The sequence below is a fragment of the Octopus sinensis genome, linkage group LG15 (genome assembly GCF_006345805.1).
Source record: "Octopus sinensis linkage group LG15, ASM634580v1, whole genome shotgun sequence".
Taxonomy (NCBI): Eukaryota; Metazoa; Mollusca; class Cephalopoda; order Octopoda; family Octopodidae; genus Octopus; species Octopus sinensis.
This window is the reverse complement of record NC_043011.1, coordinates 64,275,862-64,300,895: the sequence shown is the minus strand read 5'-3', so window position 1 is coordinate 64,300,895 and position 25,034 is coordinate 64,275,862. Positions and strand designations below refer to the sequence as shown.

The 25,034-nt window shown below is 36.1% G+C and overlaps 1 long non-coding RNA gene across 1 annotated transcript in view; it reads left to right on the top strand.

The window, feature by feature from the left end:
- LOC118766440 overlaps positions 1-6,936 on the top strand; it is a 22,509-nt gene extending 15,573 nt beyond the window's left edge. The window contains exons 2-3 of the long non-coding RNA XR_005002373.1: positions 1,270-1,278; positions 6,927-6,936. This is a non-coding gene — a long non-coding RNA (uncharacterized LOC118766440). The remainder of the gene's footprint in view (positions 1-1,269; positions 1,279-6,926) is intronic.
- The last annotated feature ends 18,098 nt before the right edge of the window (positions 6,937-25,034 follow it).

Here is a 25,034-nt window from a genome sequence, read left to right as displayed (position 1 = left end):
TGTTGACGAACCGGGTCGAAATTTTCACTTATGAAAGGCAATTAAGCGCATTCGGAGCTCATGTACCCATTTCAACATCCAGCCCATGAGATATATCATAGAGCGGGAACGTAAACTGCATGACATCAGTGGACATTGATCAGTTTTAATCGATCTAAAGCTTTTGATATGCCCGACAAGCAATACTTGGGGACTGTGTTGAAGGCTGTGAGTTTCTTTCCCATCATCCGCGTTTGTATTGCCGCAATATATAGCAGCAGGTACTTGATGAATAAGGAGAATGGTTATCTATGGTAAATATTTCGTATGCTGCACTCGATACGTGAATATGGTCAACTCTCGTGTCTTCAGTTTCGACTAGCTCAAGAACATCTACTTTGCAAACTGGAGACGTTGATGTGTATCTGGCACGATCTAGGTTGAGTGAGCTGTGTCGGCATTCACGGACAATTTCACCGTTTTTAATCGGTCACTAGGTACGTAGATCTTTTCGCGACTACCATATTGTTGTTTTTTTTCTGTTGGTATTCCATAGTGTTGGTATATATCCCGTGTAGGTCCCAAAGCCGTCGTATCTGTGAAAATATTCCTTATTGTTTATTATTATTATCATCATTAATATTATTATTATTATTATTATTATTATTATTATTATTATTATTATTATTATTATTATTATTATTATTATCATCATCATTGTTGTTGTTATTATTTCTATTGTTGTTGTTGTTGTTATTATTACTATTATTATTACTATTATATTATTATTATTATTATTATTATTATTATCATTATCATTATTATTATTATTATTATTTTTATTATTATTATTATCATTATTATTATTCACATAAACTCAAGAGATTAGACTGTTGGAAAAGAAAATAATCTTAACATCTGCAAACATTAAGTAGATGTTAAGGCCCTTGCTCTTGGGCTACAGCTAGTAATCTTAGATGCAAAGAACTTTCCTAAGTATTCTAACTGTGCCTAATAACACGGTTTTCTGCAGCTGTACTAAACCGGGTTATATGCTTATTTCCTTTCCATCTGTTCAGATTTTTAGGGATAATTCCCAATGCATTTATTACTACTGGGATACATTTATCCTACAGTTTCCATAATCTATGTAATTCAATGGCTAGGTACTCGTACATTGCTATTTTTTCTACACATCTTATATGGATGTTTTTCCTCATTTGACACCCTATTCTTCTAATCTACTACTTCCAAATCAGGTAGTCTAGCTTCTATTACTCTGTCAGTGAGAATGTTAACGTCCCATTAGTATCTTGTACTTCTTGCTTCCTAGTACTTTACTAGGTTCATGTTCTTAACGTTTATCTGTAAGTTCAAATCCTAGCATTCTACATAGTTCCTAGGGGATTACTTTCCCTAGGTTGTCATGCCACTTCTTGCATTCTATATGTGCCAGCATGCTATATTCACTAACAATGTGAGTAACGCTTTCATCTTTTGATTTGCATAGCCTATTCTGGGAACCTATTGTTTTGGGGTTTTCATTTGTTTATTTTGGATTTTATCTCATTAGTCCTGAATGCTTTATCTTCTGCAGCTACTAGGAAACTTTTCATCTCTCTTTTCAGCTTTCCATTCAGCAGGCATAACCATGTATCACTACTACTATTTGCTGAAGCAAACTTTGGGAATCCCCCATGCAGCAGGATCTCCTGCTAGTCAGATATTTTTGTCCTTTTTTTATGGTTTTTAAATTCGTTTGGTGTTTTGGTTTCCCTATATTTTGCCGTGACTCTAGAAGCCTTTGATAAAATGTCTTAACTCTTACCTTCATAGGAGTCTATATCTACTCTAGCTAACTCCACGTAGTCTTCCACTGATATCAGTCCTCTTTCACTTTCCTTTCCTGGTAAGTATACACTTCATACTACTTCCCTTTGGTGGAATCCTCTATTCTTATAGAATTCATTCCTAGTTCTTCTGTCTAGCTTTGCCAAATCAGTTTTTGTCCAATCTACACAAGCTGGTAAGTATCTAAGTAACGATACTGCTCACGTATTTACAGCCTTCAATAGATACGGAGATTTATGTTTTAACTCCATTAGCTGACTTCACAATTTTCGTTTTTCCTTCTATAATTAGTGCTGTGTCATATTCTAATAAACCTTTATATTTATAACTTCCCCTCTTATTTCATTGATTTTAATATCTAGCCATCTGTTAATTGGCTTCCTTCACTTGACTACTTGTCCACTTTCCATGACTAATATTTCACTCACTGTGTTGACTCCTGTACTGAACATACGGAAACATGCATTTTATCCGTGAGTGCGGGATCCTGTCATAGGCTTTCTTATATCCTATCATTGCTACCATTAGATTTTGTCCTTCAAGTTTTTACTTCATTTTGTACTGCTTTGACTATATATAATAGATCATGCGTTCCCCTATCATTTTATCTGCAATCTTATCGTTCTGAAAGCATTCCCGTTAACAACGGTGACTGGACTATAGTTGCTAACTGTATTACCTATGCTCTTATCATTCATAATGTTTATTGTCCTCCCTGAAGTACTCCATTCCGGTGTTATTCCTCGATTAATGCAATCCTGAAGTTGCGCCCTCAGCCTCCCATGCAAACTACTGAATTAATCTCATCCTGGAACCTTCGAATTTGGCATTTTTCCTAACACTTTACTCTTTAACGTACTAGCTAATCTTTGAGCTGGCTGCTTCTCACCCACCATTTCTTACTTCACATTCTCTAACCGTACTGCATCTCCATTCTGATACACAGGTTTATACCAAATATTACTCCAGATCTTTTAAGCTTCATCTGCATTAGGTTTCTCATTTCCATTACTTCATTCTACACTATTTATCTGGTTATAAATTCTCATCTGGTCTGCCTCGAATAATCTATACTGCTGATACCGATCTATTCTTTTCTGCTACCTGGATTATTTACCTGCTACTGCTATGATGCTCTGTTATAACTCTTCCATTATTTAGTATCTATATTCCTGATAGCAGAATTTACACTCCTTGCAATTTGTCGTAGACTCCTTCTCTTGATGTCTTTTAATGCAAACAATCTTTTTCTTACTTCTTTACTCATCACTTCCTGCATCTAATTTAAGTTCGTCTGATCTTGCTCAAATAATTGACGTCATCGGTGCCAGTTGTCCCTTCCTTTATGGTAGCGCTATTATTTTTTTGGTTTAATTATCTCTTATGTTATTGTTTGTCATTCCTACTGCCTCGACTTTCTTTTCCATTTCTCTTGTGATCTCTTCTACCAGCAATTCTCTCATCCACTTTCTTCTATTAGCATGTTCAGTCGCATTAAACATACCACTTGCAACCAAAATCTTAACATGCGTTTTCGATAGCCCATTCTTTTAGGTTCCCTTTCTAAGTGTCCCTTTATAACTATCTCGTTTTCTTCGCCGGTCCACTTCCTCCTCTTTGCTCTATTATATGCTGAAATTGTATTAGGATAATAGTTGTAGTCAGTCTGCACATTTACTGATGCACGGCCGAAAGAGAAGCCTCCCATTAAAGCTCCAGTTTCGTTTTCGTAAACTCTCGTCTCTCATAAACTAAGATAAGTCAACGTTCGTCACCATCGTCATCTCTTATTATTTTTCAACATTTGAAAGTTTCATGTAACTTTTGATTACATCATTTGTTACAACTTTCTACAGGTGAGGTGATGTATGCTGAAAATGTTAAGGCAGCGGGCATATGGTATTGTATCAGCACATTTTCTTATGGGTTTTCCTTCGTGTCTTCTGAAGTATTTGTCTTTATATTGTGTGCTGTCTGTTTAGCACAGGTTGTGTGTCTTCTATCGGGTATCAGCCTTCTATGGCACATGTTGTGGGTTTTCTTCATTTTCTTGGCTATCAACAGCATGCATTTATTCTTCTATGTTTTCGTGGAGTACGGCATAGTAATGTGTGTGCATGTTTGTGTGTGGGTGCACCTCATAAATCAACCATTTTTAACTGTTTATATTTATAAGTCCGGCGTTCTTTTGCTTGGTTTTGTTTTGGGTGCTGTTCAATTATATTATGATTATTATAACTTCCATTTTCAACTTTCGATTCAATTTCCTTCACTTGCCGAGTGCCTTCCTGACATCTAGGGCAGAGAAACGCGCTATATACAATTACAGGTCATTAAAATAATCACACCAGGTTGTTCATTTATACAGTCATTCATAGCTACAATACAATTTTGAATACGTGTACTTACCAGAAAATGCAATCTGAACGGAGGGTAATCCAGCTATCATTCTCAAATAACTTTCAATTCCTTTATTGAACATTTCAAGTGCTCCTACAATCTTTGGTGTTGTAACCATCTTGCGATGCTACAATACCAACTACTCTGTTGTATTTTTCAATGAGGATTTGTTGTCTTCGACGTCAGGTAATCTTGAATATGTGAGGGTTGGACTAGACAGTAACAGAAGCAGCTTGGTGAATACAACAAATCCCCACTGGTTTGTAAATAGGTTCCACAAATGGTGTGGAGATCACCAATGGGGCTCCGGATTCCTGTGCGCTCGGGGAACAATGTACATCACTTCCAATCAGTTAAGATCAGAAGCTATGAGAGCCACTGTCTGATACTACATCAGGGGTATTATTATTATTATTAACATCAGGGGTATTATTATTATTATTATTATTATTATTATTATTATTATTATTATTATTATTATTATTATTATTATTATTACTGTTGCTGTTGTTGTTGTTGTCCACGTCATTATTACTATTTACTTTTAGTCTGCCTGTTTGTTACAAACACTCGCCGAGCCCCCCCCCTCACTCGCTGAGACTGAAAGATTATGCAGGGCAAGTTGTAGGGGTAGAAGCGAAATATATTCATGTAATACAACAGAGATATTTAAATTGATAGAGTTTTTCTAAAGATATTTGCAATAATTCTCTGCGCGTTCTTTTGGATTTCTCTGAGTCATGGCACTTCTGGCACATCTTCTAGATATTTCTTGCATCCCTTTCTTTGCAGACCTACAATTACAAGAACATTCCTTGCTCTACTTCAATTCCCAAGTTTTATATTCCTTTCCATATATATATTTTAACAGTAGGCACACTTGCATCTCTTAGTCTTCAAATAGTTTCTTCCCTGTTTGAATGACTATGTCTGGTCGATTCCCCTCGATCGTTCTGCCGGTGCTGACTGTAGAATCCCAGAGGATGGTGACATTTTCATCCTCAACAACTGGCTCAGGATGATGTTTATACCAGTAGGCTGTACTGCTGATTTTGTAATGTTCACGTATTTACCAATGTAAATACTGTCCTACCGTATCGTAGCGATCTTTTGCATTCGTTTGCTATCAGTACAGACAATCCCTAGGCGTGATGGTCAACTGTTTCATGTAATGTTTCGCAGAGTACATTTAGAGTGAGGACTTTTTTGAAGGACGTTAGCCGGGTAAATTGCTTTCGAGCTTCATTTTCGTTTCTCTATAATTAATTTTACTCGCGTTTCTAACTTAGTGGAAACTAGTGGATAAACAAATCAAACTACATAAATAAACGTTAGCGGAACCGTTCGGAAATTAAATAACACTAGCGTATTCAGGAACAATAATGAATTTAATTTATCCGTGACATTTTTTTTAGTTTTACCAATCGTGGATCGCATCTGCTTAAAACGTCTTCCCTACTTGACAATTACCTTTCTAGCTCTGCCTTGAAGGAAGCTTTATTTCTTAGACTCACGTTTTTGTGCACGGCATCTATGTTTTTAAACCTCCGCTAACAGCACCGTATGTTGGACCCTTCCGTTTTCTTTGCCGCACGGATAAAGTTTTTGCTATATCCTAAATGATCATAAAGATACTATATCAGTGAATAGATTTTAAAAAGCCTTAATAAATAAAACTCCCTGATCCTACTGCAGACGACACACACACACACACACCCGCATTACAAACATGGTCCGCATACACACCTTCACATTCCATGATCAGGCTTTCTGTGGTAGGCTTCAGATCACCTCCCTCCAGCCTTGCTCCTGATGCTGTATTATCCTGAAGGTCTTGTGTTTATGTACAAACCATCCATTCATTCTCATTTCAAGAAGGCCTTCCTTGCCCATCATTTCATCTGCATTTACTCCCATATGCTTCGCGGTATATTGAAGCAGGTCTTCATCACTATTTATCAAATACTCGGCACGCGTTCTTCTTTCATTCCTTAAACAATTTCCTATACTAATTAGTCCTCTGCCACCATTATTTCTTGTATTATTTTGACGACTACTACTAATACTAATACTAATACTAGTAGTAGTAGTAGTAGTAGTAGTAGTAGTAGTAATAGTAGTAGTATTAGTAGTAGAAGTAGTAGTAGTAGAAGTAGTAGTAATAGAAGTAGTAGTAGTAGTAGTAGTAGTGGTAGTGGCAGTGGTGGTGGTAGTAGTAGTAGTAGTAGTAGTAGTAGTAGTAGTAGTAGTAGTAGTAGTAGTAGTAGTACTGCTGTTGTTGTTATTATTATTATTATTATTATTATCATTATTATTCAGTGAGAGAAAAGTACACCCATCATGATTCCTCGTCTGATAAGGGTACACAAGGCAGATGCACCAGAAACATATGTGTGCGACATAGTGATCTCATATCAAGATAAACAACGTATGAACTTGCAGGCGTGGTCGAGTTACAATTTTCTTCTCGAGGAGCTCCCCAACCGGCTCAAAAACTCCCTCAATAATAGTTGTTTAATGATGTTGAACAAAACTGAATTGTTATCCAAACCCCAAAGAATTCCTTTCAACACATGTCTGTATTACGCCCTCACCATTTCTGCTCGTGATCACAGATGCGCATATTTTCAACCACTAAAGTGGTTAAAGTCAAACTAATTACAAGGAAGCAAGGGGAATTTGAATTCAGATCCTAGAAACAGAGGAAAAGCAATTACATATTGTAATACTGCATTAAAATATTGGCACACGACCAGCAATTTCGGGTAATTGTAGTAAGTCTATTAAATCGACCTCAGTACTTGATTGGTACTTATTTTATCGAACCCGAAGAGATGAAAGACAAAGCCTCCCTGGGGGAAATTTAGAGAAAATGACGCTAAGCGTCAGCTAACGATTCTGCCTGCTCACCGACTTTGAATATTTAAATATTTTAATAAAAACTTTAATAGTTTGAACATGTATATACCTGCAAAAACGATATTGATGATGGAGTGTGTAGAAATATTTTCTGGACAACCTACAGCGTTCCTCTGCCAATCTACTGCAATCGTCTGACACCGCAACACCTAGAAAGTTCGAAAATATTTTTTTTTCAGTTTTGAAGTGTTTAACGAATACCTCACTTAGTAAAACATCCGTTATAGTCTGTTAACCTTTCGAGAGGGTGAACGATTTAAACATTTTAGCTTCTGTTATATGACGATACGCCCGGTGGATGAAAATTATTTTACGAATACTTTGTAAATTATTTAAAACAAAGATAGTTATGTGTAGTAACGTATTATTATGTCTTGTCACATCTGCAAGTCAATAAACAGCGCAGAAATAACCTAATATGAAGGGATTTCTATAAAAAGATGCCCGACTTCTTTTTGAGAGAAAATCAATATCAAACGAGATTTTTAAAATGGATCAAACACTCATCGATATGTTACAATAGAAAAAATGGCATATATTAGATCTTCGAAATATGCAAGAAATTCACTCGCATATTTTCGGTCTACATGTGTGTTACCTGTATGCATGAATGAATGTAAACATATTAACATATATATGTATATACCTACAGACAGACAGACTGATAGATATATAGATAGATAGATAGATACAGAGATAGACAGACAGACATATAGATAGATAGGTAGAAAGAAAGAAAGAAAGAAAGAAAGATTGATAGATAGATAGATAGATAGATAGATAGATAGATAGATAGAAAGAAAGAAAGAAAGAAAGAAAGATTGATAGATAGATAGATAGATAGATAGATAGATAGGTAGAAAGAAAGAAAGAAAGAAAGAAAGATTGATAGATAGATAGATAGATAGATAGATAGATAGATAGATAGATAGATAGATAGATAGATAGATAGATAGATAGATAGATAGATAGATAGATAGATAGACAGATATATAAGCTTTAGCATGAACAAACTGTAATGTGAGGAAGAGAACGGAATTCACCAACCTCCCTGTGTCGGCTGTCCAGCCGTGTTAAATCCAAAAAGTGACCTACGCGTCTCGCCCTTCAGCAGTAGCTACTGCTAAGTCAACGTGTCACTGTCTCGTCCCCACGTGCCCAATCACCACTACAGTTTCGAGGCCAAACAGGGCCACGCTTGTCTTGATCCCATCGCTAAATCGTTCCGGCTTCCTCCTCTGGCGACACGCCGCACCTATGCACACTGCCCTATCCTACCATTTTAGCTCATCCCCACACGTTCCTGTGATTTTAAAGGTCACCCTCCCACTTCATTTTGAAATCTCCATCTTCCTGTCACATCTCCCATTTATGTGGTTTCCGCTCGCAACTGCTCCTTCACAATTCTGCAAACATCCAAACATGAAGCGACATTCCATCCAGGGGGACATTACGTTTGGAATTAACAGCCTTCGTTCCACTGAAATGTACAGCGTACCCTTGGAGGCTTGACCCAAACTTCCTCTTCTACCTGCGGCGTGTTGTAATGTACACGGATGCCGCTATTCATACCCACACATTGCATTGCGTGACACCAACTTACCAGCCTGTCCTGATCTGGGTGATATGTTGTAGGAAAACTGCTTCCAGTGCTGAGATGCGTCCTCTCTTCATTATGGCCTTGATGGAGCGGTGGCGCCTTACCACGATCTTGTTTTAACAAGGTCTGTATGACGCTATGAAGAAGCGGTATACGTTGCATTTATCAATTATATGAGGGTCCGTTGTCCAACAGCAATCTGTCTACTGCGTCCCGCTCCAGGAATATGTCGTTCAGGACACGCGCAACTTCATCTGCAGTACCAGTCTTAATTTCCCAGCACACGGCCATGAAACCCGGTCAGCAGTCGACCAGCGAGGTATTTGTCTTCTGCCGATAATGTGTCACATCCACCACCAGTTTGTCTCCAGCTGTGATATATTGATATGTTTCGCTCACACCCAAAGTAGGTTCGATGAATTGAGACCGATTAGAGCTCCCGATGAGCTTTTGAATGCCCTGCCTAGTGACGTCGGAACCATCCTCCTGGCAAGATACATGGTTCTTTCTATCCGCGCCAATATGATGCATGGCTTACGGTTTGCTCAGTTAAAAGTCACCGAGCCGACAAACTGTAGCTATGCTCCGCTCCGAATCTTAAGTCATCACCAAACTGGCATTTTTCATCTTGGTTAGAATATTTGCTTTATTCTTCTCAGAAGACAATGTCACGTTCAGCTTTAAACGAAATTCGGCGACAAGCCTACCTTCTTAGGCGGCATCTACTAACCATTCTGCAGACTCTTTTGTTCGAGACACCTTTTCATCGCAGATCACATATCCTACACATCCAAGCACACTACCCGAATTGGTTCGGATTTCGATTGAGACAAGACCCCCATCTTAGAGCCAGAGTCACCCACTTCAGCACTGCCTCCATCTAATCCACGTTAGAATGGTTGTATTCGTCTGATTTTCGGTCGGAACCCGCTTTCGTATTCTGCCACGACACCACCGATTTCCAGGACAAATCATATCGCTGTGCTACTAGCATCGCACCATATGGTTAAGTTCTCCAATTTGGGAACACACCAGCTTTCTCACACTCGGTTTTCTGCTCTTACCCATTCTAGCATCTCCTGCATTATTGCCACCGTACTCTTGGCCACTTGGTCAACCAAGCTTGCCTCGTATGCTCATGTCTTGCATGATGTTGGAAACCATCCTGCGATTGTATTGTGATTCAATCGTGTCATCTTTTCTAGTGCCTTTTCTGTAAAACCAGTTAGTATGGCGAGTCACCGAACCTCCGTTGCATACCTTTTCAGTTCTGAACCTGACCGTTGTTATCTTGTCCAACGCACAGTACGATCCTCCCTTAAAGGAGGCGCTGCCCGATTTCTTTAGGCGCCGCGCGATCTACGCTGCCTGTACATCTTCTAAACCTTGCAACCTGGCCTCCACCTTCATTTTACGGCTTTAACCGATCACAGGATTTTTACCACAGACGTGTCTCATACAATCGCTGCCGATACTTATTCTCGTGGCAATGTCGAGGAAGGAGACAATAGCACCAGGAACATATAGGTGTATACGACTGTCGAAATTACTTGTGGCATAAGGAACTGTAAAGTGAAGGATAAAACCCGTTTCACATACCTTTAAATGTCGACTGTCCAGCTGTGTAAAATCCAAGTCGTACCCGACTTGGTGTTCGGATGTTGTTTTTTTTGTGGCTGATGTTCAGCCGTTGAGAGATTAAAAATAGTGGAACATACTTCCATCGAAATAAAAATAAATGAAGAAAAATCTTACCAAACATCAGAAGTAAAGCGAAGAGAGTAATTTTCATCGTTAATATCGAGTAAATGCAAACGTTTGCATGTGTAATAATGTTGAATAAGTAGCCTTGTCTTTTTTTAATAAAGAGGATTGTAACAGATGTCTGACATCGGGAATGATTCATTAATTATGAGAGGTGGATTATTATAATATGTTTCAATCATTCAATGATTTACAGAACACATAAATATACGTTAATATATATTATCGTTTATTCATAAACTTACACACTTGTATATTTTTTAGCCTTCATCAGCTCGGACAAGTGCTAAACTAATGACAACAGGTGGAAATGTCATTATATATTTCACGCTGTAATCCTCATTTTGGATTACAACAGACCAAAAACTAAATGATCTACTCATTGACTATTAACCACGTATTAATAACTTTCGCAAAGATTTATAGTTCCGTGGTTAAAACTAAGATTATTTGGAGGTATCTGTTCAAGAGTCAAGACTATTGTAAAGGTTGCAAGACGCAGTTTAAAATTTAGGAAAATAGAATTAAGTGGAAATTTCACCGGTGTGTGTGTGTGTGTGTGTGTGTTACTTTATAAGGCACAAAAAGTAAATGACTCTCCCCAGACATAACAGAATATGTTCAGGAGACGTTTGGATTTGACGAGTTCTGTTCCATCCTAAAAATGCCTCTAAGGAATGTTAAAGGACGCGGTACTAGTTAAGTGTCACGTGAGGGTAAAAGAAATGCTGTAGACGACGACGGAAGGCACTGTGAACATGCTTTGTGGGAATTTGGAAATTCATGCCAACGTAATATTGGCAATGTTGATAGGTAAAATCCGAATTTCATATTGCACAAGTGATATAGCACTCACACTGGAATTGGAGAATAGAGACTGATCTTCACCGTCCAGCTGGTGAATATATATGCCATAGAAACCGGGAAACCGGGCGTATGACCCTAGCTAGGCCTGAAAAGGGCGCATTTATTTATTTTTAGATAAAGAAGGGGAAAGGATAACTTGTAGTGTTAACACTGAATATAACTTGCACCGTTCTTCCCAAGAAAAATTATGCACCGAGAGTTAAACTAATTATCTGTACATGAAATTATATTTCCACATACTTCTCAACGGTATTAGTTTTTCCGACATATTATTTTGAAAATCTCTAAGTTTAATCTGCGTTCTATGATGCACTCATATAAACATAACGGGTGTGTTGTTCATAACAACTGATAAAACAAAAGATTTACTACTACTACTACTACTACTACTACTACTACTACTACTACTACTACTACTACTACTACTACTACTACTACTACTACTACTACCACCACCCACTACTACTACTACTAACAGCACCACCACCACCACTACTACAACAACTACTACTACTACTACTACTACTACTACTACTACTACTACTACTACTACTACTACTACTACTACTACTACTAAGCTTATCATACCAACGACAGCACAATTCAGTATAGATCTTACTTTGAAGCTATATTAATGAAACATTTCGCAGTTATTAAATCTGTTTTGTTAGGAATATTCGAAAGGTTTGTGTGGAAATTAAGAACTAAAACAATACTGAAATTCCATTATAACACTTCACAATCTGGATAAGATATTGAAATACTTATTCGGTGATAACCTGAGTTTATTGATGAAAACCTACACCAGCTCTCGCATAATGGTGAAATATTAACAGAATGTTACATTGGAAACTACATGCTGTGTCACCGTTGATATCTGTTCTGTTACGAAGCTGAAATGCACAACTGATCGTGTTAATAATATACATGTACCCATATATAAACACATATACAGAGGAACGTACACCAATATAATATAATATAATACAATATAAAATATATATATTTATAAATATATATATATATATATATATATATATATATATATATATATATATATATATATATATATATATAATTAAATAAGGGTAGAAATTGATATTAATCAATTAAAACTAGTGGCCTAGCATATTTAAAAATCCGAATATTAACACTGTTTTTACATACAAAATTTAGAGGATTGGCCACTAAAAGTGGACAGCCTGTATGCTAGATATAGACGTCAAAATCGCCATTTTCCACGGAAAATGTGTTCTCAAGAAAGAATTCAACTTTATTTTTTTGCTGAGGTTTTTCTTGAGAACGCATTCACCGTGGAAAATGGCGATTTTGACGTCTATATCTAGCATACCCGATGTCCACTTTTAGTGGTCATTCCTCTAAATTTTGCATATATATATATATACGCTGCCATACACACGAACACCGACGTAAATATCATAGCATAAAAAATAGAAAGTCCTAGGTACCATATGATATATTTGACAAAATGAATAGAAATGGCTTTTTTTCTGACAATTTTTCCACTTTCATAATTAGATGTTTGTAAGTTTACAAATGGTATCTCTAATCAATGATTCCTGGTTGAAAGCGATCAGCAAACTGATAATTTAGGCTTTATTCACTGCTTAGGTAGACCATTTAAATAGAAGTGTACACACATGCAAACACCAAGAGAGATACATAAAACACGGACATTCAACACAAACACGGACACATTTATACATATACACATATATATATATATATATATATATATATATATATATATATATATATATATATATATATATATACCCATATATAAGCAAATTATATAGAGACATACACATGTTTATATTCATAGAAACTCATGTACACAAACTTACATATAAGAACATGGGACATTACGCATACATACACACAGAGAAATTCAAACATATATACATGTATTCATTCCTATATATTCATACGTATATACACATACGCACAGAAATATGTGTGTACAGTAAAAATATTGAAAGGGGAAAAAGGGAGTGAGAAAGGTGATTTAAGTGGACCAAAACTAAACAAATGGAATATATTGGTGATGTTATTTTGGTATGAAATTATCCTCTAATAGTATTAACGAGAAAGGTGACGGAAAGTTGTAGTCGTCCTTTCTTATCGGCAGATTCGGCACACGAAGAACATGAATCGAACAGCGCTTTTTTACAAACATGTGTTTCGGTTATTTTGTAATAAACGATGCAGCAGTTTCCCTCTACCACGTTGAGACAGAAGTCTCTGGTGGGTCCAGAGCTGTAGTAGAAAATGCCCAAGCCACCATGCAGTGAGACGGAACGTAGAACCCTGTGAATAGAAAACAATTGTCGCTACCACACATTGATTTTACACCTTGTATGTGCGTGTGTCTGTGTATGTATGTGTGATTACTCGTCTTTTTGAATCGGGTATTGGGTCCCATAGTTTCTTAGAGTTCATGAAACATACTTTTATAAAATAGATGCCAGATTCAATTAAATGTTGGAAAGTGATAGCTCATCGAATAACTAAACCCAGTAAACCCAGTAAACCCGGAAAATTTGACAAGTCACAGGCTGACACTCGCTGACGCTACATCGAAGAGTCCAGGGAACAGAAGGAAGAAGACATGCCCAAACACCAGAGCTGAAGACACCTCCGAAAAGGGGGCCCCACCACGTCAAAATGGTAGAGGAGTAAGGGGAAAAACCGGACGTGGTTCCTCCTGATGATGTCTTGAGCTAACTGGATTCTATAAAGGAGCTGTTATGGTAGTAGACCACGAAACACGGTTGTAAATTCCCCATGTTTCAAGTCTTAATGGCATGAATTTTGAGATAATCGAATACTAACCACAAGATAATGAATTCGAAACTTCCTATTGCGCTTCCACTCTGAACGATGACACTATATGTACAACTCAGTCTACTTGCAACAATTAACAATTGTAGTTTGCTCTTTCATGGCTAGCACTACCAAAGACATCCAGACTTATTTTAAAAACATTATGCAAAATATTCTGAGGAAAAGTTCTTTTTTCAGCACGACAAAACACACTCACGCAATAACACACACACACACGCGCGCACGCACACACGCGCGCACGCACACACACGCACACGCACACACACACACACACACGCACAGAGGTGTGTCTGTGGTAACGTGAGCTACTAAAAATAACAGCCAAATCTCTCTTAAAGCATACATTTTCATCAAATGGAAGACACAGGTTTACAGTATTTCAGACGAAAAGGAATATGCGATTGGTCAGCTACATCAGAGGCAACTCTGCGCTAAACAAAACACAGAGAAACATACTTTTGATTGAAAGATTTTCTACTAAATAGTATAAATATTTTGGACGGAAATTTCTCGAAGTTTCGTTCCTTGGAAAAGATCCGTATGTTTTAAGCATTTTCTCATTATGCTCTAATACATTAAGACTCTTCTTGAACAGTTGTCAACCTTAGCTAAAGACCTCAAAATTTAGACACATTTAAAAAAGAGTTGTTGTATGAAAAGCATCCTTTATTGGTAACAGAATGGTTATTCAAACATTTGATACCACATTCGTCACAATCGGCAACTCTGTTGTCGAATCCATGAGGAACACAGACACACACAGACACACACAGACACACAAATTCAGTTTTATATATATACATGTATACAAAGAGAGACTGAGAGGAGGGAAATAAAGAGATATGCACCCACATATAAAGGTTCTGTGTACGTGTCTATACATGTACATATATATATATATATATATACTAAGCAATAAAGGGTTTAGCAACGAATTGCCTTACCACATACCGAATTTAGAAATAGCAGTCAAAGAGTTATAGCTATTTCTTCTACTAAAAAGGGAGATCTCAGTAAAAACAGCAATTGGAAGGCATTATATATATATAAATATATATATAAAACTGAACTGCGTTTTTACCGCTTGAATCGCTTTCATTGCCACTACATCCCGGTCCGATTCGCTCCAAAATTTACAGGGACATGTAGAATGATGTGACGATGCTCGTGGGCTACCTTAGAAATCCCTATCTTAAAAGGTGTGTTTGCTAGGGGCCATCTTCCTCACTCACCCTATTTCCTCCTTTCCCTCTCTTACTCCTCTTCATAACTTTCAGAAGTCCACTACCGTTATTTAAAGTATCTGTCACTATCGCTGTTTCCTTTCTTTTTCACTGACTGTTTCCTACCTTCCTATCACTTCGGCGGCGTTCTTTTAAGCATATGTCTGTCACCAACAAACAACACACGAGCATGAGAACAAATATTATAAATCAGATATTCTTGCGTTCATTTATATGTGTGTGTGTGTTCTATATATAAATATGTATATATAATGTATGTGTGTGTGTGTGTGTTCTATATATAAATATGTATATATAATGTATATATACAAAGTGTATATATCTGTATTTATGTATATTAAACTTTTTCATACTTTTTCATAGTTATATATATTTTTAAACAAATTATAAATATAATTTAATAATTTTTATTTTCAATTTAAATAATTTAAAGTTTTCAATTTTATATTTTACTAGCAGTATCGCCCGGCGTTGCTCGGATTTGTAAGGCAAATAACTATATAAGCATTTTTAGTGAGTTATAGCAAAAAAAAACAGCAAAAAATGCATTAAAAATGGAATAAAAAATGATAGTAATTTTTTTTTAAATCGTTGACTCATCGTAGACATTTTTAGAGAGTTACTTCCCTTATATAATAGCGAAAAATGCATTAAAATGGAATAAAAAATGATGGTAATTTTTTTTAATCGTTGACTCATCGTAGACATTTTTAGAGAGTTACTTCCCTTATATAATAGCGAAAATGCATTAAAATGGAATAAAAAATTATGGTAATTTTTTTTTAAGAATCGTAGCCTTATCGTAGACGCGCTCTAATACCCAGAAGGGCTCGATATGAATCACGACTATAAGATACCCGGTTTTGGTTACACTGCACCGCAAAATGTGGGAGTAGTTAGGAATCTAAATCGTAGGAGACAGACACACAACCTTACTTTTATATATAAATATTTGTGCAATAACTAAAACATTCGGTTGTGCAAATTGTTTGCACAGGAAACCTGCCCTGTGTGGCGGTTTTTGCCGTTTTTGTGGATCTGTTTCAGCTTTTTTAGCGATTTCTGTTTTGGCGACTTCAAGCCATGAAGTCGTTGTTCTAAAAGAATGCTGGTCTCCTTCACAACGCATTACGACGTTGATTTCCTTACACTCCCTTCCCCACAGCTTCACAAGGGAGGGAAGAAGGGGGAGAAGCAACACAGGTGCAGGCGTGAGCGTGGACGCCAACTCCGCCGCCATCGACACACGAAAAAATATGCATTAAAATGGAATAAAAAATGATGTTAAATTATTTTAAAAATCGTAGACTCATCGTAGACGCGCGCTAATACCCAGACAGGCTCGATATTAATCACGACTATAAGATACCCGAATTTGGTTAAACTGCACCGCAAAATGTGGGAGTAGTTAGGAATCTAAATCGAAGGGGACAGACACTCACACAACTACAGTTTTATATATATATATATTTTCTATGTTATATTTTCTTTTTTTATGTTTTTGTTTTTGGTTTTTCACTGTTTGATTTGCCTATTAGTGGTTTTATCTCTAATTTAATTTATACAGATATATATCTCATGTGTATACATTTGTATATATAATGTGTGCACACACACGCACACACACATATATATATATACATATATATATATAATGTGTGCATTACGTAGTCGGTCGATTCAGCTGAAAATATGCACACCTATTGTTCCTCAAATGAAAGGCGTCACCTCTAGGACAAAATTCCTCATCTTATAAAATGTGACCCCAGTAGACCCGAATGAAATTGGGTTATATTAACCAAAATATGAAAAGGGGTCTAAATGGGGCTGGAAGGGGATTAAAATTTCAAGGAGCGGGTGTTTAGGAATTCTCTGTTACATCAAGCTAAGAAATTTGCGCCAGCCTTTTAATCGTCAATGTGTTGCCGTCCATGATAAAGAAGTTTTGAATGATTGCCATGGTGAGTCTACTGTCGTGAGAAAGAATCACTTCAAAACTTGGTGTTTACGAATTTTCTTTTACATCAAGTTCAAAAGTTTACGGCAGCCGTTAAACTGTTACTACGTTTCTGTCAGTCGTTAACAAATGCCAGACATGGTGACTCTACTATCTCAGATTCTATCGCTTCAAACTTTGGTTTCCAATATTTTATTATTTTTATTCAGCTCGCAAGTTCGTCTGTCCCATTTAAATGTTAGCGTTTTGCTGTCTGCCTTGAAGCAGACCTTTCCATTGCCACTGCCTCATATTTCATTTATTGTATTAAAAAACACACACAAATGTCCACACGAAAGCACGTGATCTCTGCCCTTGGCATGTAGCTCCTACCGTGTTTTTCTGACGTGAATTTGCTACCCGGGGATCGGTTAACCGAATTATCCATACTAGGATAATTCATTCAACTACTTAAATATATATATATATATATATATATATATATATATATATATATATATATATATATATATATATATATATATATATATATATATATATATATATATATATATATATATATATATATATATATACATATATATATATATATATGCGGGTTATGCATCTTATCTCTCGGAACTGTATGCATCTTATCTCTCGGAAGGAGGTCTCGTTTATAGTTCTTCAAATTATATTATCAGTGACGATCACACTGAGGATTTGTAAACATTTACGTAATATAAATTCTGACAAGAAATCTAGGTATGTGACTAATCATGATATTTTGTGTCTTTCCATTTGTCTTGCTCACTCTACGTTCTGGCGTTTGACGAAATTCCTTGCAGCATTTTTTCAGACTATAGGATGTCTACGTTTAGCATATTAGGGATTCACCTAGTGGTCATTCCTTTTATATGTATATATATATATAAGAACTAAGGGAATAGATATACAAAGATTAAGGAAAACTAGCTAAATACTAAACAAGACTTAAAAATACTCCCGTACATCTCCACACATAACCCCAGAAATAACGAAGCCTTCGACATCATCACCCAAAACATTCCCATTCTCACAGCAGACAAAAAAATGAACGAAATTTTAATTTCATATAAAATTATAAAAAGCAAAAAAGCAACCGAAGTCATTGAAAAGAATATTAACCAGCGCTAGATTTTACCCACTAACTACTGAGCCAAAAGTGAGAAAATGTGGACGTTCTAAATGTGGAACATGCCCCCACCTTCTGGAGGGTTCAGAATTCCAATTCAAACAAGGAGAAATATTTAACATCAAATCAAATTTCACCTGCGCCTCAGCAAATGTAATCTATGGCATGACATGCATAGGATGTGGTAAACTCTATATTGGACAAACAGGAATTTCGCTCCGTCAAGGAATCACCATTCACAAAGAGCGAATCCGTCACCCACAATACAGATAGTTAAAGATGAGTGAACACATAGAAATATATGCCAGGAATCTTAATCCCAATTTCCAAATATTTCCATTTTACCAATGATCACAGAACACCACAATGCAACAAAGGTTGAATAAAGAGGCATTTTTCATTAACAAATTTCTCTCCCAACTAAATATGAACACGCAACTCAATACAGAACACTACTAAATCTTCAATTTAAACCACTAAACCCTATACACTACCTACATCACTCACATCTCTAATTCCAGGACTACTTACCTCCCTTACTAATAATCTTTTTTCTCAGGAACTATTAGACCTGACACCGTATATTAACCGGTGTTGTTCAAATGATGAATAGCCTTCACGTAAGGCAATTGCCTCGTTTTATTCTCTTACTTTATTATCATCTTATAATCATCTCATAATAACGACTTTTAGGACTCGTATTACTACCTCAGTCAATCTAAATGTATATACTTGTCACTACCTGTCATAAACAGCCTTTTTCTATTTGCAATATGCATTTTCGCGGATTTTTCATATTTTACCCTTACATTTCCACGTGTATTTTATATTTTCTTTTCGTAACATATTTCTACTATATATATATATATATATATATATATATATATATATATATATATATATATATATATATATATAGTTATTTTATTTTATTTTATCTAGTTTCAGCTCACGAGCTGTGACCTTGCCGGGGCACCGCCATTTGGTGTTGCTACATGATTTTACTTCATGAATGGTTTTTAGCAACAGCCATTCGGTGCATGAGAGAGTTCGATGCAGCTGCCCTCATCTGCACCTCCTGCCGTGAAGTTGGTTCATCCAGGACACCTGACAGGAAGAGATCCAGTCTTACTTTAAAGACATCCGCATCCACCCCATGCAGGTCCCTCAGGTTCTTCGGGAGGATATTGAAGAGCTGTGGGCCTCTGAAGCCCAGGCTATCACAGTATCTTGTCCTTCATCTTGATGGCAAATTATATATATATATATATATATATATAATTATATATATATATGATTATATATATATATAATTTTATATATAGATGTTGACAGGGATGACATTTGTGCTTTTATATGTGTATGGTTGTAAATAGACACTCCATATATAAGTGGTAATTAAATTCTAAATTATTATTTTGAAGACAAGTTTTAACCGACAGACTCCCTTCAGAGACACCATTTATATAATTATGAATATCTAATTATTAAAGTGGAATATTTTCATAACGTACGAATTCAACAAATCAGTAAGTACTCATAACAAATGCTTATTAACGTATCTTTCTATAAAATATATAGAATGTATTGTATGAGACAAATAAGTGTATAGAAATATAAATGACAAGAGAAAACAAATTCCTGTTAGTTTTGGGAATATAACAACAAATTGTTTTGTAACAAATGTTGCAAACCTAAGTTTTTTATTATATTTTTAAAAATATTAATTACAGTTCTTCATTAATAAAGATAATCATTTATATGACTGCAGAAATTATGTTACTTTTTGAGATAGGAGAAAACTCATTGTTAAATTCGGAAGTCTTGACGTAATGTGCATGTATACACACACAAACACACACACACACACACGCACACCCACACACCCACACACACACGTACACGCACACACACACACAAGCACACATGCACACACACAGACACAGACACACACACACACACGCACACACACGCACACACTCACACACACACATGCATACATACATATATATATATATATATATATATATATATATATATATGGATTTTTTTTATCTGGCTGCTAATTATAAGTCTTTATTTTCTGTTTGAATTGATTTCATGTTCTGTGTAATGATATACATTTAAATGCTAATCGACACCTCGAAATTCATTGTCACCATAAATCAATAGATAATGTGTTTACAGATATAAGGTTCCCAATTTTGGGGTAATTTTAGCAAATCTGGTGCTACAGCCACATTGAAGCCTGTTTCCAAGGTAAGAAGTGGAGCATGTGTTAACAAATATTAATTATCAATGGAATCAGTGGTGAGGTGTGCTAAAACAGCAGCTAAATAGCCCTTATATCGCGCACTTCGCAAATCTATTCGTAGGTTTTTGCACAATCGTACGACTTCGTGCGTGTAGAAAAAAATTTCAAAAACTATCTTAAAGTTCCCCAAAATAAATTAAAACTGAATTGAGGGGTTAGGTTGCCTGCGTAAAACCGAATTCCGCCAATATCTGGTTCGTTTACAGTTGAGGACACGTGCTGTCACGCACAAAATAATAGCTTCTTTAATCCTGTTTTCTGATTAGCTTACAATTATCAAAATTTAAGCGTCTACAACATTTTTCAATTTTTTGTGCATATTCATTTTGGAAACGAAATTGATATACCAAACATTCAATTAACTTTGAATTTTGGAAAATTAGCAGCAAAGCTGAAAATCCCTGGATTGAGTGTTCATTTCATTTTTCATCTTCTGCAGTTTTATTTTTGGATCTTCTGTGTATATGAAGAATTTTTTCCGTCTGGCTGTGTTTTTATCTCTACAAAACAGGAAGCTGGATTGTGGAACAGACATTTTAATGATTTTTTCTATTATTTGTTAATTTGCTAATGCTTGTATGAGCGTGTGGACTGGTGTCATGCAGCTTGCCCGATGTCGTTTAAACATTCATATCTGCTAACGGTTATTTTCAATAGTTTTCTCGCTGGTTGAAGTGTACAATTCTCTTTTTCTCTTCTGCAATTTTATTTTTCGGCCTTTTTTCTCACTACAAAACAGAATAAACAGTTATTTTAACGAAATTTTATTATTTTTTTATCACTTTATATACCACCGGATACTCCTGAAATGCAGTTATACACACACAAAGACACGCACTCATTAACACAAGCACACACCCAAACATTTCCATACATACAGCAAACATACTGCTGCCTACCTATTATCACTTTAACCCTTCTCTTCCTACTATCTATTTTTGACGTCAGTTCTTCTAACGGTTTTTTAAAAAAAACACTCATTATCGCTTTGTTTACAATGTAGGCAATCATCGAAATTTGTTTTTGTCTTGTTGTCGAGAGAGGCTCCCTTTCTTTCCTGATGAGAAGATTGCATGATGCACCCTTTATTCCTTTGGAATGAGAACATGCTGTCTTCGAAACATGTGTCGAGAGTAAAGGAACTGTGTTAACATCTTCGTTCGACTCCATTCTTTCATTAATTCATATATATATATATATATATATATATATATATATATATATATATATATATATATATATATATGCATATAGATTGTATATATATATATATATATATATTATATTATATACCACAATATATATATATATATATATATATATATATATATATATATATATATATATATATATATATATATATATATATATATATATATTATATATATATATATATATACAAATATATATATATATATATATATATATATATATATATTATATATATATATATATATATATATATATATATAGCCGTTATATATATATAGTATAATATATATATTTTATATATATATATATAGCATATATATATATATACAGACGAAATTGGCCGTCACTTATATTCCTATACATTCGAAACCACGCGTTTCTCGACTCGCGAGTAGACTTTTCTTTAACTACAAATTATTTTCATTAATTTCAAACGACCAAATTAAGCAAAACCGCACATTCTTATGAGAGAGTATTTATTTATATATACACCCCGTCAATACCTTCTGATAACTAAAGGATCACACACACAATAAAAAATTAGAAAAAGTGGGAAAAAAGAGAAGAAAAGAAAGATAAAATTACTGCAAGCTCATGATTCAAATAGAATCGCATATTTCTCAGTATTACAGCAAATATTGTGTACAATCTATTCTATTCTACATACTTTTCCCTAACAAAATAACTTTCAACTGTCACAAAGGTCGCCAAAACCTCAACAAACTATCATCCACGCCTCTTACAACTCACACACGCACCTACACACCCACTCGAAACCCCATCATTTGCCGTTATACTCTCCGCCATAGGTTGTGCACTGATAGAGACTGCAAATTCACCCATTTACCTGGGACAAAACACACTATCCCCACAAACTATAGAAGCCACCACCATAATACATACTCTATTACAACACCACCACAACCACCAATATCTCAAACAAAGAATCCCCAAATCTGCCGCTATTTCCAGCGAGACAGATTGTGTTTGCACAGAGATTGTCCCTTTACCCATCTCCCGGGGACTCGTCGGACAATTGATAATAAAAATAAAACTAAAAACAAAAAAACCTACGACTCATATAGAAATAACCACTCATATAAAAATAACCACAACCACAGTCACCTACAGTTCCCTAGACAGGAAACTTCTTCCTCTTTTTTAGCTATAATGAATCTAGCAAAAGAACTGGAAAAAAACATCCGAGCTATCACCCACCACCATCCACGACTATTACCCCACTGCACATGCCATTAAAAAGCAATCAAATAAACAAAACACCAAAAAAATTAAAACCATCCACTCTCGCCTCAACATTTTTGCTTAATGCCCAACGCATCAGCCCTTCCACCAATACTCAAAAATGGAAGATAAAATTCCTGGAGGACTGGGTCGATGCTCATCCAAACCACATCCCTTTCTTCGTCCTCACTGAAACCCATCTTAGTAACCTCCACTTGGAAGTCGAGGTGGAAGTTAAAAATTTTAAAGCCATTCGTGCTGATCGTGCTGGTAGAAGAAAGGGTGGGACTGCCATTTATGTTCATGATTCATTCTCAACAGAAGCTATGAACATATTTTCCAATGGATACGGCGAAGCAGTCGCTGTATTCAGTCAAACCAAATTAACAGTAGTTGAGCTCTACAGACCACCCAGACGCCCCTACCATGCTTCAAGGAATGCCTCAACAGCATAAAGTGTTTAATTCAGCAGTGTCAACCTGACAATAATTTAATGATGGGAGACTTCAACCTTCCCGGGGTTGACTGGTCTACAAACAGTCTGCCGCAAGGTTATTCTCTCTCAACCCCTGACAGGGAGGCAGTGGAATCGCTTCTTGACTTCATGGATTATTTCTTCCTGTCCCAAGTGGTGCTCGAACAACGAGATGTCACAAAAACGTCTTAGACTTAATTTTCAGCAATCACACTAATACTATCCACAATATTGCAGTGGAGAAAATCCTACTCTCAGATCATGACATGGTTCTCTGTGATCTGAGATTTTACCGGCCAAAATACAAAACAAATGTCATCCATCCTGTTCATCCATTTGACACTATGGATTTCCACAATGCAAACTGGGAAGCGATCAATAATGATCTTGCACAAGTCGATTGGTCCTTCACGCACACATACACACCCACTAACATTAAAAAATATCAAAACGTCCTGGCAGTCATTTGTAGACACCATTACGGACATATGACATATATGCAAAACACACCTCATTAAGATCTGCAAACAAATCTAAGTGTCGAATCCCTAGAAATAGAATATCTCTCCAACCTGACTGCCATCTCGTCGCTAGAGATTAAAAAACATAAACTCCAAAACAACATAAGGTCTATCATCAATAGTCAGAGAAGAGCTGAAGAGGCCTGGGCCATTGAGAAGATCAAACTCAATCCAAAAGTGTTCTTTTCGTTTGCAAAAAAAACACAGAGTCACTGGTTCTACTGTTGGCCGTCTGATTGATGAAAATGGTACTCATCAAGACAATGCCAAAACCATGGGAGAGATATTGCAGAAACAATATTGCTCTGTTTCAGCAATCCTGATATGACTCATCTGGGCTGTATCAGTGATGTTACTCCCCAATATACTTTATCGGACATAACCTTTGGTGCTCCTGATGTCTTTGCAGCAATAAAGGAAATGAGGCATAATTCAGCAGTAGGTCCCGATAGGTTCCCTGCTTGTGTCTTGAATATGTGTCAACATCAACTTGCACCCCCTCTAGCCAATCTGTGGCGGAACTCACTGGATGCTGGATATATACCGGAAGACCTATCCCAGGCTGTTGTCCCAGTTGTCAACAAAGGAAACAAATCGCTTGCCGTGAATTACCGTCCAATCTCACTCACCTCTCATATCATTAAGGTATTTGAGAGAGTGCTGAGCTC